Source organism: Triturus cristatus, chromosome 1_1 (genome assembly GCF_964204655.1).
Source record: "Triturus cristatus chromosome 1_1, aTriCri1.1, whole genome shotgun sequence".
Classification (NCBI taxonomy): domain Eukaryota; kingdom Metazoa; phylum Chordata; class Amphibia; order Caudata; family Salamandridae; genus Triturus; species Triturus cristatus.
In genome coordinates, this window is record NC_140579.1 from 9,790,905 (window position 1) to 9,807,233 (window position 16,329).

Genomic DNA, 16,329 nt, shown 5'->3' on the forward strand with positions numbered 1-16,329 from the left:
GTGGAGTTGAGTGAAGTGGTGCAGAGTAGAGTGCAGTGTGATAGCATGTAGAGGTGCAGAGTAGAGTGGCTTAGTGTTTAGTGGTGTTGAGTAGAGTGGCTTAGAGTGCAGTGATATAGAGTGTAGTGGCGTAGTGGTATAGAGTGTAGTGGCATCGGGTGCATTAGCATAGAGTGAATTGGCATAGAGTGCAGTAGTGTGGAGTAGAGTGAAGTGGTGCAGAGTAGAGTGCACTGTGATAGCATGTAGAGGTGCAGAGTAGAGTGGCATAGAGTTGAGTGGTGTTGAGTAGAGTGGCTTAGAGTGCAGTGATATAGAGTGTAGTGGCATCGGGTGCATTACCATAGAGTGAATTGGCATAGAGTGCAGTAGTGTGGAGTAGAGTGAAGTGGTGCAGAGTAGAGTGCACTGTGATAGCATGTAGAGGTGCAGAGTAGAGTGGCGTAGAGTTGAGTGGTGTTGAGTAGAGTGGCTTAGAGTGCAGTGATATAGAGTGCAGTGGCATCGGGTGCATTAGCATAGAGTGAATTGGCATAGAGTGCAGTAGTGTGGAGTAGAGTGAAGTGGTGCAGAGTAGAGTGCACTGTGATAGCATGTAGAGGTGCAGAGTAGAGTGGCGTAGAGTTGAGTGGTGTTGAGTAGAGTGGCTTAGAGTGCAGTGATATAGAGTGCAGTGGCATCGGGTGCATTAGCATAGAGTGAATTGGCATAGAGTGCAGTAGTGTGGAAAAGAGTGAAGTGGTGCAGAGCAGTGTGCACTGTGATAGCATGTAGTGGTGCAGAGTAGAGTGGCATAGAGTTGAGTGTTGTTGAGTAGAGTGGCTTAGAGTGCAGTGGTATAGAGTGTAGTGGCATCGGATGCATTAGCATAGAATGAATTGGCATAGAGTGCAGTAGTGTGGAGTAGAGTGAAGTGGTGCAGAGTAGAGTGCACTGTGATAGCATGTAGTGGTGCAGAATAGAGTGGCATAGAGTTGAGTGGTGTTGAGTAGAGTGGCTTAGAGTGCAGTGATATAGAGTGTAGTGGCATTGGGTGCATTAGCATAGAGTGAATTGGCATAGAGTGCAGTAGTGTGGAGTAGAGTAAAGTGGTGCAGAGTAGAGTGCGCTGTGATAGCATGTAGTGGTGCAGAGTAGAGTGGCGTAGAGTTGAGTGGTGTTGCGTAGAGTGGCTTAGAGTGCAGTGATATAGAGTGCAGTGGCATTGGGTGCATTAGCATAGAGTGAATTGGCATAGAGTGCAGTAGTGTGGAGTTGAGTGAAGTGGTGTGGAGTTGAGTGAAGTGGTGCAGAGTAGAGTGCAGTGTGATAGCATGTAGTGGTGCAGAGTAGAGTGGCATAGAGTTGAGTGGTGTTGAGTAGAGTGGCTTAGAGTGCAGTGATATAGAGTGTAGTGGCGTAGTGGTATAGAGTGTAGTGGCATCGGGTGCATTAGCATAGAGTGAATTGGCATAGAGTGCAGTAGTGTGGAGTAGAGTGAAGTGGTGCCAGAGTAGAGTGCACTGTGATAGCATGTAGAGGTGCAGAGTAGAGTGGCATAGAGTTGAGTGGTGTTGAGTAGAGTGGCTTAGAGTGCAGTGATATAGAGTGTAGTGGCATTGGGTGCATTAGCATAGAGTGAATTGGCATAGAGTGCAGTAGTGTGGAGTAGAGTAAAGTGGTGCAGAGTAGAGTGCGCTGTGATAGCATGTAGTGGTGCAGAGTAGAGTGGCGTAGAGTTGAGTGGTGTTGAGTAGAGTGGCTTAGAGTGCAGTGATATAGAGTGTAGTGGCATCGGGTGCATTAGCATAGAGTGAATTGGCATAGAGTGCAGTAGTGTGGAGTAGAGTGAAGTGGTGCAGAGTAGAGTGCGCTGTGATAGCATGTAGTGGTGCAGAGTAGAGTGGCGTTGAGTGGTGTTGAGTAGAGTGGCTTAGAGTGCAGTGATATAGAGTGCAGTGGCATTGGGTGCATTAGCATAGAGTGAATTGGCATAGAGTGCAGTAGTGTGGAGTTGAGTGAAGTGGTGCAGAGTAGAGTGCAGTGTGATAGCATGCAGTGGTGCAGAGTAGAGTGGCATAGAGTTGAGTGGTGTTGAGTAGAGTGGCTTAGAGTGCAGTGATATAGAGTGTAGTGGCATCGGGTGTATTAGCATAGAGTGAATTGGCATAGAGTGCAGTAGTGTGGAGTAGAGTGAAGTGGTGCAGAGTAGAGTGCGCTGTGATAGCATGTAGTGGTGCAGAGTAGAGTGGCGTAGAGTTGAGTGGTGTTGAGTAGAGTGGCTTAGAGTGCAGTGATATAGAGTGCAGTGGCATTGGGTGCATTAGCATAGAGTGAATTGGCAGAGTGCAGTAGTGTGGAGTTGAGTGAAGTGGTGCAGAGTAGAGTGCAGTGTGATAGCATGTAGTGGTGCAGAGTAGAGTGGCATAGAGTTGAGTGGTGTTGAGTAGAGTGGCTTAGAGTGCAGTGATATAGAGTGTAGTGGCGTAGTGGTATAGAGTGTAGTGGCATCGGGTGCATTAGCATAGAGTGAATTGGCATAGAGTGCAGTAGTGTGGAGTAGAGTGAAGTGGTGCAGAGTAGAGTGCACTGTGATAGCATGTAGAGGTGCAGAGTAGAGTGGCATAGAGTTGAGTGGTGTTGAGTAGAGTGGCTTAGAGTGCAGTGATATAGAGTGCAGTGGCATCGGGTGCATTAGCATAGAGTGAATTGGCATAGAGTGCAGTAGTGTGGAGTAGAGTGAAGTGGTGCAGAGTAGAGTGCACTGTGATAGCATGTAGAGGTGCAGAGTAGAGTGGCGTAGAGTTGAGTGGTGTTGAGTAGAGTGGCTTAGAGTGCAGTGGTATAGAGTGTAGTGGCATCGGATGCATTAGCATAGAATGAATTGGCATAGAGTGCAGTAGTGTGGAGTAGAGTGAAGTGGTGCAGAGTAGAGTGCACTGTGATAGCATGTAGTGGTGCAGAGCAGAGTGGCGTAGAGTTGAGTGGTGTTGAGTAGAGTAGCTTAGAGTGCAGTGGTATAGAGTGTAGTGGCATTGGGTGCATTAGCATAGAGTGAATTGGCATAGAGTGCAGTAGTGTGGAGTAGAGTGAAGTGGTGCAGAGTAGAGTGCACTGTGATAGCATGTAGTGGTGCAGAGTAGAGTGGCGTAGAGTTGAGTGGTGTTGAGTAGAGTGGCTTAGAGTGCAGTGATATAGAGTGTAGTGGCATCGGGTGCATTACCATAGAGTGAATTGGCATAGAGTGCAGTAGTGTGGAGTTGAGTGAAGTGGTGCAGAGTAGAGTGCACTGTGATAGCATGTAGTGGTGCAGAGTAGAGTGGCGTAGAGTTGAGTGGTGTTGAGTAGTGTGGCTTAGAGTGCAGTGATATAGAGTGTAGTGGCATCGGGTGCATTAGCATAGAGTGAATTGGCATAGATTGCATTAGTGTGGAGTTGAGTGAAGTGGTGCAGAGTAGAGTGCAGTGTGATAGCATGTAGTGGTGCAGAGTAGAGTGGCATAGAGATGAGTGGTGTTGAGTAGAGTGGCTTAGAGTGCAGTGATATAGAGTGTAGTGGCATCGGGTGCATTAGCATAGAGTGAATTGGCATAGAGTGCAGTAGTGTGGAGTAGAGTGAAGTGGTGCAGAGTAGAGTGCGCTGTGATAGCATGTAGTGGTGCAGAGTAGAGTGGCGTAGAGTTGAGTGGTGTTGAGTAGAGTGGCTTAGAGTGCAGTGATATAGAGTGCAGTGGCATTGGGTGCATTAGCATAGAGTGAATTGGCATAGAATGCAGTAGTGTGGAGTTTAGTGAAGTGGTGCAGAGTAGAGTGCGCTGTGATAGCATGTAGTGGTGCAGAGTAGAGTGGCGTAGAGTTGAGTGGTGTTGAGTAGAGTGGCTTAGAGTGCAGTGATATAGAGTGCAGTGGCATTGGGTGCATTAGCATAGAGTGAATTGGCATAGAATGCAGTAGTGTGGAGTTGAGTGAAGTGGTGCAGAGTAGAGTGCAGTGTGATAGCATGCAGTGGTGCAGAGTAGAGTGGCATAGAGTTGAGTGGTGTTGAGTGGTGTTGAGTAGAGTGGCTTAGAGTGCAGTGATATAGAGTGTAGTGGCATCGGGTGCATTAGCATAGAGTGAATTGGCATAGAGTGCAGTAGTGTGGAGTAGAGTGAAGTGGTGCAGAGTAGAGTGCGCTGTGATAGCATGTAGTGGTGCAGAGTAGAGTGGCGTAGAGTTGAGTGGTGTTGAGTAGAGTGGCTTAGAGTGCAGTGATATAGAGTGCAGTGGCATTGGGTGCATTAGCATAGAGTGAATTGGCATAGAGTGCAGTAGTGTGGAGTTTAGTGAAGTGGTGCAGAGTAGAGTGCAGTGTGATAGCATGTAGTGGTGCAGAGTAGAGTGGCATAGAGTTGGGTGGTGTTGAGTAGAGTGGCTTAGAGTGCAGTGATATAGAGTGTAGTGGCATTGGGTGCATTAGCATAGAGTGAATTGGCATAGAGTGCAGTACTGTGGAGTAGAGTGAAGTGGTGCATAGTAGAGTGCACTGTGATAGCATGTAGTGGTGCAGAATAGAGTGGCATAGAGTTGAGTGGTGTTGAGTAGAGTGGCTTAGAGTGCAGTGATATAGAGTGTAGTGGCATTGGGTGCATTAGCATAGAGTGAATTGGCATAGAGTGCAGTAGTGTGGAGTAGAGTGAAGTGGTGCAGAGTAGAGTGCACTGTGATAGCTTGTAGTGGTGCAGAGCATAGTGGCGTAGAGTTGAGTGGTGTTGAGTAGAGTGGCTTAGAGTGCAGTGGTATAGAGTGTAGTGGCATCGGGTGCATTAGCATAGAGTGAATTGGCATAGAGTGCAGTAGTGTGGAGAAGAGTGAAGTGATGCAGAGTAGAGTGCACTGTGATAGCATGTAGAGGTGCAGAGTAGAGTGGCGTAGAGTTGAGTGGTGTTGAGTAGAGTGGCTTAGAGTGCAGTGGTATAGAGTGTAGTGGCATCGGGTGCATTAGCATAGAGTGAATTGGCATAGAGTGCAGTAGTGTGGAGTAGAGTGAAGTGGTGCAGAGTAGAGTGCACTGTGATAGCATGTAGAGGTGCAGAGTAGAGTGGCATAGAGTTGAGTGGTGTTGAGTAGAGTGGCTTAGAGTGCAGTGATATAGAGTGCAGTGGCATCGGGTGCATTAGCATAGAGTGAATTGGCATAGAGTGCAGTAGTGTGGAGTTGAGTGAAGTGGTGCAGAGTAGAGTGCAGTGTGATAGCATGTAGTGGTGCAGAGTAGAGTGGCATAGAGTTGGGTGGTGTTGAGTAGAGTGGCTTAGAGTGCAGTGATATAGAGTGTAGTGGCATTGGGTGCATTAGCATAGAGTGAATTGGCATAGAGTGCAGTACTGTGGAGTAGAGTGAAGTGGTGCATAGTAGAGTGCACTGTGATAGCATGTAGTGGTGCAGAATAGAGTGGCATAGAGTTGAGTGGTGTTGAGTAGAGTGGCTTAGAGTGCAGTGATATAGAGTGTAGTGGCATTGGGTGCATTAGCATAGAGTGAATTGGCATAGAGTGCAGTAGTGTGGAGTAGAGTGAAGTGGTGCAGAGTAGAGTGCACTGTGATAGCTTGTAGTGGTGCAGAGCATAGTGGCGTAGAGTTGAGTGGTGTTGAGTAGAGTGGCTTAGAGTGCAGTGGTATAGAGTGTAGTGGCATCGGGTGCATTAGCATAGAGTGAATTGGCATAGAGTGCAGTAGTGTGGAGAAGAGTGAAGTGATGCAGAGTAGAGTGCACTGTGATAGCATGTAGAGGTGCAGAGTAGAGTGGCGTAGAGTTGAGTGGTGTTGAGTAGAGTGGCTTAGAGTGCAGTGGTATAGAGTGTAGTGGCATCGGGTGCATTAGCATAGAGTGAATTGGCATAGAGTGCAGTAGTGTGGAGTAGAGTGAAGTGGTGCAGAGTAGAGTGCACTGTGATAGCATGTAGAGGTGCAGAGTAGAGTGGCGTAGAGTTGAGTGGTGTTGAGTAGAGTGGCTTAGAGTGCAGTGATATAGAGTGCAGTGGCATCGGGTGCATTGGCATAGAGTGAATTGGCATAGAGTGCAGTAGTGTGGAGTTGAGTGAAGTGGCGCAGAGTAGAGTGCAGTGTGATAGCATGTAGTGGTGCAGAGTAGAGAGGCGTAGAGTTGAGTGGTGTTGAGTAGAGTGGCTTAGAGTGCAGTGATATAGAGTGCAGTGGCACAGAGTGTTGCTGTGTAGAGTTTAAAAGCGGATTATTTTGCAGTCATTTGCGCAGGGCTCATGGTCGAGTGAATGCCTGCCGAGCAACCCAGCCTATATAAAGTCATGCATCTTACTTTGATATCTGAGCACGCCGCGGAGGCCAGAAAGCTTTCTGATACACTTCCCAGGTTCCTGACCAGCTGTGGACCCCCTGGTGAAATGGACCTAGATACATTCTAGTTGCCTAGCACTTGGATACCACGGAACACATCTATGCGTGAGTGTGTCTCGGGGTCTTCGTTCCAGAGTCTCATTCTATTCTGCTCTCTCTACTGCAACAATGCTAGTTTTACCATTTGTTTGAGGTCATCTAAAATTGACATTATCTTTGGAAGAAATTCCACCCAAACCCTTCTCTCCAGATGTATGGGTGTCATGTCAAATGATGAATATCTTCGTTTGTTGCCTTCAATTTTGTCATAACGGCAGAAATTATTTTGCAACGCTGGATCTGCTAACATGATATTTAAATACAAGTCCTTGAGTATTTGAGTTAAATACAACTAAAGTAGTCCAAGAGATCTGTCGCATGAGCAGCGGGGGGAGCCGGGGTGGCGGGGCTTTAGCAGGACACAACGAAAGCGTTGCGATGGCCAACCGAAAGCATCACTAGGCCAATTGTGGGACAGAAAGAACGTGTTGCGATGGCCAACCAAAAGCACCACTGGACCAATACTCCAGGGAAGGAGCAAGACACTAGAAGGTGAGGCATAGAAGCAAAATAACCCCCTGAAAAGCAAGCTTTTGCGAGTGACGCTTTCCTTATCCATGTGGAAGAGGTGTGGCGCCGCGGCTAGGGCGACTGACGCCGGATGCTGGGGATCACGGTTCGATGCCCGGCTCCGGCGGCAGGGGTCTGGCCAGCACCATGCGACTCTGTACAATAGCTCGCTTAATCTTCCCGACGGCCCAGAGCACCGGGAAACCTACAGGTAGCTGTGCGCTTTACAAATACAAGGATTTTGGTTTTTTTAACCAATCAGCACCAATTGGAGGCGTCAATCCTCAGAAAGTACATACAACAGATCATCCCGCAGCGCAAGCGCTGTAGGCTTGACCTGAATATCAGCAGCGATATTTGTCTTGTGGATATTATGGGCGGGTAATGGCACTTCATATATCAATTAGTCTTAATACTAAATAGTTCTGAAACTTTGCAATAGCTGGCATTGTCATATAACAACCATAACAGCAAGAACAATAATACTAGCAATACCACAGTGGGATAATCCTCGCCTGCGTGTCCTTAACGGAATTAAAAATTCTTGATGGAATAGCGAGAAAATGTTTTATTCTATGGCAAGAATGGAAACTGAGAATATGCTTCTTAAAAGCTTAGACATAACAGATGCGACATTCACAATAGGTTTGTAAGAAAGTACTTAAAGGTTAAATCCGAGGACAAACCTGCTGCCTTCATGATGCCCTCTAACCCAGAGCCTAAGAAAAGTGTTTAGATGCCATGGCTCCTCCAGCAGAATGTGCTGCGGGTCTGCCGACATCAATGCCGGCTTCCGCTGTGATCCATTTAACCCACCTGCAAAGTATTGATGATGTCACTGTTTCATATGGTTTCTGCAAATCAATTAATAATTTGCCATTGACGTCTGAGCGGAACGTCTTAGCACAATCCTCATATGCTTTCAGACATTGCACTACACGTAACCGAGGGTCATTTGGGAAAGCTGGAGATGAGGTACACTTGGAAAAAGACTTTGTCCACTTAAAACTATGAAACGATACTCCCTCAAGAGAGTAGACGTTACCTCCTAAAAGCAAAGCATGGACTTCTGACACCCTTCAACAGGATATCAAACACAGCAACATGGTCCGTTTCGCACACAGCTGTTCTCGGGATCTATCTAGAGTATCTGGCTATCTTTCCAAAAATATCAATACACCGTTCACATCCCATCAGCTGGCACGCTTTGGCCTGAGCAAATTGGTCAATCTAATTCCTCTCATCGGTTTACATACTGCCGGATGTTGACGCACTCAATTTCCACCCAACGGATATGCCCTGCAGAAATGGCCGATAGGAAATGATTTACTGACCTGTAAGCCGGTCCATCCCAAGCCAACAAAGATAGGAAGTGTATTATTAAATTCAACTCTGCACCCACAAGATCCGCACCCTGTTCATTGCACAAAACTCTTTTCCAGGAGCAGATTATCACTTATAGGTGGAACTAGCCTAGGCTTGTTTGCAGAAAAATATACCGCATGCTGCGAAATTTCTGGCACTTGCCAATGCTGTCCAGACTTTTCGATGCCATGAGTGGTAACTGACCTGTCATGACCAAGGAATGTCTCTCCCCTGTTGGATCTATCAAGACTTCTGGAAACACTGGTGCATGGAAATACCTCTTTTTGCATGATCATCCACAGAATCGTGAACTGATGGCACTGGTTTTCCGATTTTAAAAGTGCACCGGGGCCTACTAACCAGACCTCAGTGTGAGACCTCGGACCCTCAAAAGTGCCTGCTTGATTGGCTTATACCCCATTGCCATAAGTTGAATGACTTATAAGTCCCCAGTTTAGCATTCCAGGGGTACCCAGGACCTGTAAGTAAACTGTCCCTCATGGGCTAAAGCACTTATTGTACCACCCCGAGTGTGATAAAGTCTCCTACTGCAGACTGGTAGAGCCGTCTTTAACTGCTAATTCAACTCTGCCATTTAAACTAATGACCAAGCCCAGACCTCCCTTTTCAATACATATATAAGTCATCTCTAAGGTGGAAACACAAATGAACAACTGTAATCTGCCTTGAAATGCAATGGGCTTGCCAGAAAGCCCATCCAAGCAATGCAAAGCATGTAAGTCAATGGCAAAGGGGGACTGGTCCAAAGCCCGCTCTATCTCCTTACCTCTTCTCATAACTCTGAAGAATTGACAATATGAGGTCTTCCGGCTGCTCCTAATCGTCTAGTCGTCAGCGGTAGGCACGTCTGGACCCTCTAGTGATGGCCTAATGTTTTCCATCCTGACAAAGCAAGGACTTGTGTGTGGTGCAAGTGGGCATCTAGTAATGGTTTGCAGTAACACTCTTCAAGCATTTGTAGCTGACACCTGAAAGACATCTAGTAATGTCGCGTGCAATTCTATTTGCATGCATTATAACGTTAAAGTCAGACAAAGCGTCTTTGCCAATAATTTGTAGTGTCTTTGAAATCTATGGCAACGGGCTGTAGCACAAAAAGTTGGTTCGTACTCAGACGGCGCTGCTCCAAGTGTAGAGAACTGCATCTTCACTTTTCTGACAGTCCTACTAGAGAATTTGTATGGAAGACTATGAATGCATAATAATAACAATAATGCAACTTATAAAGCGCATGGTAACCTCATAACGAGGTATCCCAGCGCTAGACTCCAGGCTCCCATGTGACACTCACTCGCAACAGCAGCAGATCAACTCTGTCTAATGAGCCAGGTTTTCAATCTCTTTCTACAAAGGGGTTCCGAAGGGGCCTGTCGCACAGACACAGGCCTAGTGTTGCAAAGTTTGATGCTAAAAAACTAAAGGAGCTGCCACCGAGGCGCACTCCTCTTACTCTCGGAATACACCCCCTACTCACCGCCGAAGATTCCTCAGAGTGTAGGGTTGGATGAAAGGCTGGATGTACCGGGGGCCACTTTGACGCCCCTTGCCTTTGACCCTGTAAAGAGCTGCACTGCATTTTTTCATAGCCGTATCAACTTGTCTGGCAAGTACATGCCCGCATAGGTGCGATATGTGATGGATGAGGAGCTCTACCTATAGAGAGTGGATTGATACCTGCTGCCGGGCACCAGCCACGAATGCACGCAAAATGCATGGATGAGCCAGCGGGTTCTAACTTTTCCACAAATGTTTCCTTTTATCAAGCGCTGCCAGGAACAGCTCAAGGAAGGGTCAGGAGTACCCCAGGCCCCAAACTTTTGCAACGGCCTGTGGCGATGCTTCAAAATCCATACTAGACCTATGCATATACGTCATTACCAACCCGCTGTGCAGACAAAGGCTGCTTTCAGCAGGGGTTGGCTCCGAACGGCAGGTCGAGCCGCCATGTGCAATGTGCAAGAAACCATTTGAAAGTCTAGATGTGGCACATCATTAAAAAAAAACTGAAGGACACCAAAAACTCTACAGTTACAGTGAAATTATGGTTGGAATTGGTTAATACGCCTTAAAATATGTTTAAAAAAACGTAGAAATTCAGTTTCAAAACCACAGTCAAGCTGCAATTCTGGTTCTCAGTTATGACTGAAAAAAACCCGAAATGCATCACTTATTGTTAGGTCATCAATTACGTCACTTTGTTTCAGTGATTTTTTTATCATTTACCACATGCAACACTTTCCTGCTTACTGCCCACATAGTGCATGTTACAATTAATTTGCATCGGGAAACACTTCTGCTAATCTACAGCAGAGATATTTAATGTGAGTTCACCTCACTGCACCATCATAATCCCTTCTTATTTTTTCAAACAAATACATATTATACAAGTATTGGCAAAACCAACAGGTATCGCCTGTGAGGGGTGCCGCCCTATGGCTTTATTTCCCAAATGGCCACGGAGCATGCACACGGATGTGCTGTGACCATATTGGAATAATTTCTGTTAGTAGAAAATACATTCCAAGATGGCTCCCCCCCAACCATAAAACATAACTGTGACACCGGCCTCACGGCGTGGCCCTCTCCATCATCCAGCCAACCTGCAACCACCCTCAAGACACGACATCCCCGACTCCGGCCGCCCCAGCCACCCCCGATCCGCGGGCCGGCCAGAGGCCTGACCAACTCACCACCCTACCATGCATGTCCAACCAAGGAAGCGGGAGCCCTCAACACAGACCCAGAGGCGCCAGCCCAGTCACACCTCGGGTCGCCTTCCCCGGGAGGACTCAATCGGCCACCAGGCCCCTGGGGAGCAGGCGCCTCCCCTACCGAGCGTCTGGGGTCCCTCCCAGGCCCACCTGAAAAGACCAAAGAAGTGAGCGGCAGGAAATCCCGCCGACCCCCCTCCGTCACCCCAGTCCCCCCTCTGCGAGCACTCCGGACTTCAAAGAACCAGCGGAGTATAACAAGGGGTGCCGGAGAAACAAGGAGAGAAGACCTGGAACCATCTGAGCCTGCAGACGCTGTCGCGGCTCCTGAACGCTGAAGTCACCTGGGCCTGCTGAGTGACTCGCGGCCTCTTGCTATTGAACCATCTGAGCCCTGCGGACGAGGTCGCGGCTCCCGAACACTGAACCACCTAGGCCTGCTGAGTGACTCGCGGCCCCCAGCTATTGAACCATCTGAGCCCTGCTGACGGAATCGCGGCTCCTGAACTCCGACCACCTGTGCCTGCTGAGAGACTCGCGGCGCTCCCCCTTGAGGACGACTCGGGAAGAGATCGCCCAGAGACACGACACCCTCCGGCTCGAGGATTGTGAGCTTCCGCAGGGTATTTCGCAGAGACACTATCTTGAAAGACTGTCCCGCTACCCCCATTCCCCACGACTGACTTGTGGTACGTTGTGCCACTGCTGTACTATTTGCCTTTTGGGTCATAAAGATCCCTTGAAATCATCGATAAAAGAACTTATCGTCCTACAAAGAATACGTGTGGTGTCCCTCTGTTCACAGTGCAGTTCAGGGTGTGCGCGCCTGGTTCGGCTTACTTGGGAGAGGTGGGTCAAAGGGGTGGGCAGGACGTGTATCGAATCCCCTTCCGGCGAACGCCTTTCCAACATTTGGTGGCAGACGACGGGATCCGAGCCGACACCGAAAGAGAGCGTGCAGTGAACGACTGACGCACTACCAAACAGAGATGGAAGGAGAAACCCCCCTGGGTGCCGCAGGTACCGAAATAAGCTCACCGTTCCGAGAGGATCAATTGGACTATTACACGCATAGAGAACTCAAACAGTTTTGCAAAGACCTTGGCATCGCTACCACCGGACTAAGCACAAAGGAAGACTTCCAGAAAGTACTGAAAGCCTGGGTCGAGACGGGGGCGCCCCCGACCCAAACGGAAGAAGACTCTACCCATGAACAAACAAGCACCCCGGCGAGAAACAACGGGCCAGAGGGGAACCTGTCCTCCGAGGAACTAGCGGACCGAGAGAGAAGCCGCAACCACGAACTGGAACTAAAAATCGAGGGAGAGATAAAACTGGCAGAGAAGAAGTTAACCGTCGAGCAGTTACGGCTACAAGGGGAACTCGAAGAGAAGAGACTCCAAAGGGAGCACGACGAAAAGAAACTCCAGCTAGAACATGAACGCGGCCTGAAGGAGATTGAGTGGCAGGCTAGACACGAAAAGTCACAGCCGCCCGGGAATCCACAGCCCGCTCCCGCCGGGGAAACCAAAGTTCACATCCCCAAGGATGTGGTCAAAGAGTATTATAAGAACGATGATATCCAGCAGTGGTTTAAGGCCTACGAAGTCGCCATGACCTCTCACCGAGTCCCGCAGAAGGATTGGGGGGCTGGCCTATGGGGCCGGTTCTTAAGCGAAGGAAGGGACACTCTGCTCGATCTGCCCTCCGCGGTCATGAAGTCCTACAGCCACATGAAGGAAGCCCTCGTGGGCCGGTACGGACTCACCCCCGAAATGTACCGACAACGGTTCCGAGATTGCAAAAAGATACCGGGCACCACGTGGGTCGAATACGTGAACTTTTACAGCCGAGCCTTGGACGGGTGGATCAAGGGCAGCAAGGTCTCCACCTTCGAAGAACTGTTCGATCTGATCGCCTGGGAACATTTAGCGGCCAATTGCTTTATAGAACTGCGCCAGCATCTCCTAGACAGTAAACTCACCGACCCTCGGAAGCTGGCCGCTGAGGCTGATCGTTGGGTGAACACCCGGGCCACCCGGGGCCCCGTTGTGGAAATATGGATTTTTATGATCAGTTATGTCCCCTATCTTGGACCCCAACGGTTTCATGTATAAATCATAAGTACATGTATGTTTCCTCCAGTTCCAGTTATGAAGACGCAAACACATGTGCGTCCACCGTCAACATGTCCTCTTTCAGACCCGCCATGAATGGGCCGGATATTCTATTCCTAAGTATGAAAGGCCACCGGCTTTATATGGTTCACTTCCCACATTTCTTACAGTCCAGGCGAGTAGGCCCTGATTCTGCCATCAAGCCTTTTCTGCCTTCTGCCTCTGAAAGCTCCAGTCTGAGCTCGCATCTGTACCCATGAACTTTGTCCTACTCCCTGCGCGGCTAACGGTGCCTGACTCGACCTGTCTGCTTGCCAAAAAACTGTATTTCACCTTCAAGATTATCTGCTCTGCTCCGCTCCTCACCCAATGCATTCCTGTCTAGTAGTTTAAGTAAACATTCTTTCAGCTACCGAGCAAAAGGCCCGGCTTCTCTGTCTTTATGCAAGTAATTCATAGCCCTGTTACTATGGAAGATTTCTGCCCTCGCATCTAGTGTAGACACTTAGACGCTTGTACACGCACTAACAGTCAGTATAGTCAGTATAGAATAAGATTCTATCCTAAGAGACCTTTCTTTTTGGATAACACAGTTCTTTAAACATAGGATGTTAGATATGATTTGGGATTAGGTTGACATAACCCCAGACTTCTGTCTCCACATGTAGAGCTAAATGTCAAGTCCCCTTCACCCCCTAGTTGCACGTCAATCACACGTCATGCTGCTGCGCGCGCATCTCTGCCAAGTATTTCTGCTGACATTGCGAAATTCTTCCGTGGAACCACCCATTTATGACATCATATCCAATGACGTTCTTCAAGTTACGCCCAGTTACACCTATTTTAGTTACGCATGTATGTTCTTATCTTTGTTATCAACTGTTACGCCTCCTGCATCTGTTTCACTGTAATGCCTATTGTATAAAAATGATTACTTGTCAATAAAGTATGGTCCTTCACTTCCTGAACCTTCGTGGTGATGGAATATGGAGTCCATCAATTCGAATTGATTTTGGAATAAAGCCCGTTCCGAACCTCTAATACCACGGATTCTGCCTCTTATTTTACTGAGTTATTATTATAGATTTTCCGCATCAAATTAAGTTCCGGTAATTAAATTATTTACCACATATATGGCGCCCGATCAGGGACACTTTCTCATCTCACGCGCCGGAGGTGCGTTGCAGGCCCGGTCTCCTGTCACAGCTGGACGGAAAACAACGCGTACCCACAGGATTTCCTGTATCTCCCTCCTGCCCAGCGGGGGTAACTGAGGCTGCGATCAACACCCAGACGAGGCGGTGAGAAGTGCGAAGTATCCCGACCAGAGCCTAGCTGAGAGAGCAAGATCCGAGGTATACAGAGGCCCACCAGGTTCCGAAGTTCCGAAGTTTCGAGTCGAGTCCAGTCCGGTCCGAGTCCAGTTCAGTTCAGTTCCAAGGCCTTCCGTTCCGAGCTACCCGGTGAGTACCATTGTCGGGGAGGTGTTCTGACGTGCACATAGGTTGTGCCGGTCAAGACGGGTTTGGGTACACAAATCCGGTCTGCACTGTTTCAGCAGTGTATCTGTACTGTTTAGCAGTATATCAAGTATGTCTAGTATATAATCCAGAATTACCTAGTTAGTGCCGAGTATCATGTTTAGTGACTAGTTCCTCAAATGACCATCATTGTTGTTCATTAAATGTTAAATGTTAAAATGTTTTAAATACGTTCTGCATATTGTGGTGTGAATGACTGTTCATTATTGTGTTTTGTTGTATTAAACGTGTTCAGAATTAGGTATCAGATCAGACCAGTTCTCAAAAATGCTGTTTTTTTCGAAATTAAGACAGATAAAAACTAGAAAAGGGGTACTCGAAGAAGCTGTTCCCATTCCTCCTGGGGACACTCCAGGGTACTTCATGTATCATAAACATGGCCTAGACGCCATATTATTTCTTGATTTATGGGTAGACTACACCAAGGAATTACCAGAAAGTCAGAGGTGGCCCGCAGCTGGGACCTGGGATGCAGATTGCATCGTGAAAGTAGAGGAAGAATTATGGAAAAAGAAAGCTAGACAATCACAGAAAGATGCCATTGAATTATGGCGTAAAGAATCGTATAGACGTACAGAAAAAGCATTAGAAAACGAAGAAAAAGCTCGAGGTCCAGGTTCAGGGCTTGGGGAAAAGACCAAAACACTACCAGGTTTACTAGTACAGGTACTGCCACGTTTATTAACTACGAAAAAGGAAGACTGGGGTGCAATCTCAGCCTGTAAACAAAAGCACGATGAGGACACTAGTGATTTCTATGCCCGATTCGAAAAATGTTTTGGTATAAATAGTGGAATAAAAGCAAGTAGCGAATCTTATCCACATCTGTTTGTGACAAAATTAGTTGAAAATGCCCTGCCCCAAGTTAAGAATAGAGTATTGAAATTCGAGAGTACCTGGCAAGGTAACACTCCGTCACAGATGTTACAGATGCTACAGTACCATCACAATAGAATTAGAGAGGAACAAGAACATGAACAAAGACGCATGAAAGACACGAAAATGAAAATGCTAGTTTCACAGACAGTTCCGGCTGACGGTCATAAAAAGGGTATGACACAGTCCAGTGTTTCAGCAGGTTCTGTAAAAGGGACATGCAACTATTGTAAACAACCAGGCCATTATGTACACGATTGTCCAGTTTTAAAACATAATATCGCCATAGGTAATACTAAAGAAAGACCACGGCCACTTAGACAGGATCAGAACCAACAAGGAGCTCCGCAGCATGCACAGGCCATGCCAGCTCCGCAACAGTCTATGCCAGCTCCACCACCGCAGCCTATTGCTGCTACACCAACAACGACACGACAGATGTACCAGACTGCACAGTATGATTATCCTGATTATCAACGATACTCATGAAACAGCCTAGAGAGGGAAGTTGGCTTACCCCTTATCGAGGTCCCTGTAGATCAAGAAGGACCTTATGTACACAGTGAACTATTAGGCCAAGATAGAAAAATTTTACTTGATACAGGGGCAAGCCGAACAACCATAAGACGTAGTGAAGTTCCAGGGGCACCCCTCTCAGGCTCACAGAATATTTCCCTTGGGTTTTCAGGAAAACCTATCATTAATGAGGTATCACAGCCTCTTCCCCTTACGATTGGTCCTTTGACACGAACTACAGATTT